General features: G+C 41.8%; 1 long non-coding RNA gene across 4 annotated transcripts in view; it reads right to left on the bottom strand.

Annotated features, from left to right (window-relative positions):
• LOC116673129 (uncharacterized) overlaps positions 1–3,907 on the bottom strand; it is a 54,630-nt gene that overhangs the window by 6,022 nt on the left and 44,701 nt on the right. The window contains exon 2 of one of the 4 annotated variants that reach the window (XR_004327761.1): positions 1,491–1,642. The exons of the other annotated variants lie outside the window; for them this stretch is intronic. This is a non-coding gene — a long non-coding RNA (uncharacterized LOC116673129). The remainder of the gene's footprint in view (positions 1–1,490; positions 1,643–3,907) is intronic. 4 annotated transcript variants of the gene reach the window in all.

Genomic DNA, 3,907 nt, shown 5'->3' with positions numbered 1-3,907 from the left:
CTGAAACTGGTTTTTAATGTTGTTGGGCCTGGGCTTGTGGATTTCATGAATAGCTGTCTTAGTCTAGGAACCGTCCCAGCTGCCTTTAAACATGCTGTGGTTAGGCCCCTTCTTAAAAAACCTAACCTTGACTCTACACAGACGGTAAGGAACTTAGGAGTGATTTTTGATAGTTCCTTTAAATTCAACAAACAGATTGATAATGTTGTTAGATTGAGCTTTTTCAAACTGCGCCTTCTGGCAAAGGTAAAATCATTTTTAAACCGTCATGACCTTGAGAAGGCTATTCACGCTTTAATAAGCTCTAGACTGGACTACTGCAATGCCCTGTATATTGGTGTTTCCCAGTCCTCTGTTGACCGTCTCCAACTTGTCCAAAATGCAGCGGCCCGCCTGTTAACGAGCACGAAAAAACGAGACCACATAACTCAGATTCTTTATTCTCTCTATTGGCTCCCGGTACACTTTAGAATTAAGTATAAAATGTCATTGTTTGTTTTTAAAGCTCTAAATGGCCTTGCCCCATCTTTCATTTTAGACATGCTGACTATTCGTAATTATGGTAGGACGTTGAGGTCAGCTAACAATATGTTGGAAGTGCCAGGTCAAACTGAAACACTGGGGTGACGCGCTTTTTCGGTTTCTGGACCTAAGCTCTGGAATAAGCTACCCAGTGAGATGGTATGTTACTGACCTGGCTTTTTAATCAAAGACTTAAGACGCATCTTTTTAAAGTGGCGTTTGGTACCTAGTAATGTGATGGCAAATTTATATTGATTTTATTTTTTTTATCTTTTTCTTACTTTTCTCATTCATTGTTGTATCTTTGTTATTGGTGTGTTGTTGTTTTAAATCTGTGGTTTTATCTGTTCTGAAGCACTTTGGTTCACCTATCGGTCGATGTAAGGACCTATATAAATAAAATACATTTACATTTACATTTACACATAACAGTTTACTAAAATCAAGACATTTTGTAAGGATACAGTCTTAGGCCCTTTCTGAATAAAAAGAGTATGAATGATAATGTTCCAAATCAAATTTGCGTCATTTAGTGGTTAGAATTATTGTGCAGGAGACTCAAAAGCAGAGGATTTTAAGTCGGAAGTTGGTCATCAATATTTTGGGGAATGTTTTCAGTCCTGCTTCCCACCTTTGGCAGACCACATGCAGATCGGAGTTCTTAAAGTTTAATTTGATCAAGCTTTGTCAAAATGGTTCTCCGACAAACCGTCCCACCACTGTGTGACAGAAGTGCACTCAGAATACACACATTGTGTAATGAGGACTGTAGACTATAATACAGGTCAAATGTTAGGGATGTCAAATCTGACATTTAAAAAAACTTTAATCGCAATGCAACGCTGAACGCTCAGTTTTTAGCCTTGCCCATGGTTATCAAACCTTTTTTAAGGCCAAAAGTAATTTTGGACAATAGACACATTACAGACCACGGCCAGACCGTCTTTCAAACCAAGATGTCCACTCACCATCTGGTAGCTTGCCAGCCCTTGGCAACAAGTAAAAAAAGTCCATGTTTCTTAGTCCTCCCTTTTTTTGCAGAAGCGGATTACACCAAGTCTCCACACTTCTTCAGTGATTCCACCAGGACACCACGCTTTCAGGCCGTTAATCCCCGGAGCTGAGATCGGTAAACACGAGAAGAAAACAAAAGATTGACCATTAAGCACAAGAGGCACTTAAAACTATTATTCTTTGGTTGTGGGTGGGATCCTAAAGGGAATTGTTTTTGGTGTTGAGAAAAATGACTCACATATTTTAGTTCCTTTGTTTACTTTGTTATTTTTGTAAACAAAAAAAACGGTCAGCAGCTATATTATCTGAGCAACTACAAGTATCGGATCGGGACTCGGTATCGGCAGATATTCTATATTTAAAAAATCGGATCAGGGGTCAAAAAAGCTGATCGGGGAAACCTAACAACCAAACGTTAGGGTATTTGCGCCAGCGCTCCTAAATACATTTTAAAATTTGCACACATCTACTTTTAGTTGCAAATGCGAGTGAATTGCTTGGTCGCTAACATTATTGCTAGCAAAATACTATCTGTATGGATATGTTAGTTGGCTAGCTTGCCAAATTACTTCACCAGCTAACACAGTTAAGAAATGGAAAGAGACTATGTTGTTTATGACCTAATCATGAAGTGGCTATGATACAGTACATCGTGTCGTGTCCTGCCTCATACAGCTCTATGCAGGCGCCACCGCTGGCCTAAAACAGACTACAGTGGGTCTCGAATGTTTGGGCACCCCAGGTAAAAATTTGTATTTTGTAAGGTCTTTCAATCAGGTGCCCATCGACGTCCCTGGTCCCTCCCCTTTACACTTTGTAGTCAAAAAGGCGCAGGTTTAGTGCGCGTAGTGTCATACTTAAAGCTAAGTGTTTGATGTGTGCAAGTAAGTGGTTTGAGACACAGCCAGTAAGTGAGAAGGAATCTAAAAGGGACAGAAATAGTTGTTTGATTTACATTTGCGGCATTCTTTTGCATGCCATGGCTCCAGATGGTCTCATGTCATAAAGAACAGCACCAGTAAAAAACACATGCTGTCAGAAGTGGGATTCGAACCCACACCTTCAGAGGAGACTGCGATGATCGGTTGGCTCGGCTCGCCGCCTCTCATGAAATCAAATAAAAATCTAGTAGACTGACATTTGTCAGAAACACGTTTTACTATTTATGTCAAATTTGAGATCGTATTCTGAACGACCCGACCATCTGGCCGCCATCAAGCTCGGTTGTGAAATCTGGGAGAAGCCAGACCCACGCAAAGCGTTTGTCCAATCAGCTGACCGTTGACGTCCCTGGTCCCTCCCCTTTCCACTTTGTAGTCAAGATGGCGCAGGTTTAGTGAGCGTAGTATCATCCTTAAAGCTAAGTGTTTGAAGTGTGCAAGTAAGTGGTTTGAGTAAGTGAGAAGGAATCTAATGGCGTTTTTCCACTGCTGGTAACAGCTCAACTCGCCTCGTCTTGCCTCGTCTTTATATAGAGTACATGAACTTTAGCAACCATGATTGCACACCAAAATATGTATGCTGTGTACCGTTTGTGTTTCAGAGCATTCATGCTTTGCAAAACCGCCACCGCAGACCATCTGGTGGGCGTTCGATATACAACTGGTGAAATCTCTGGTTCTGACCTGCTGTGCTTCGTATAATCTTTATGCGAGTCATGGAGAGGCTTATGACAATGACTGGGATACATCTGGGACAGCAGAGCCGGGGGGGACACTGTCACAGGGTGCAGAGGAAGAAGACAGGGATGTACGAGAGGGTTTGATGCGCTACTTGAATAGCTAAATAAAAACATTTCTTTGATATATTGTCTTTTTTTTTTTAAAGTAACAGTGTGCAATATTGGAAACGACATGGAAAAACCCCTAACAGCCCTTAATATTGAACAGCTGAAAAGTGAGAATAGTGCAGAGAGTAGATAATCTGTCGGGGTCTGGCTAGATTTTTTTTAAATGTTGCGTTTGTTCCAGACACACACTCTGCACTCTTTTTTGCTAAAAACGCAGTGATCCGACTAACCAGCAGTTTGCAGGTTTCCACGTCCCCTTTTGGTATCACCTCAGCTCGCTTGGAACCTCAACTGAGATAGTACTAAAAAAAAGTACCTGGTAGCAGGTCCCAGGGTCTTTTTTTCGTAATGGAAAACCAAAAAAGGTGAGTAGAGTTGAGGCGAGTAGATACCGCGCAGTGGAAAACCGCCATAAAAGGGACAGAAATAGCTGTTTGATCTACATTCGCGGCATTCTTCTGCATGCCATGGCTCCAGAAGGTCTCATGTCATAAAGAAGAGCCCCAGTGAAAAACATTGCTGTGAGAAGTGGGATTCGAACCCACGCCTCCAGGGGAGACTGCGACCTGAACGCAGCGCCTT

Source organism: Etheostoma spectabile, chromosome 23 (assembly GCF_008692095.1).
Source record: "Etheostoma spectabile isolate EspeVRDwgs_2016 chromosome 23, UIUC_Espe_1.0, whole genome shotgun sequence".
NCBI classification, from domain to species: domain Eukaryota; kingdom Metazoa; phylum Chordata; class Actinopteri; order Perciformes; family Percidae; genus Etheostoma; species Etheostoma spectabile.
The sequence above is the reverse complement of the archived record's forward strand: the minus strand, read 5'-3'. Positions and strand labels throughout refer to the sequence as shown.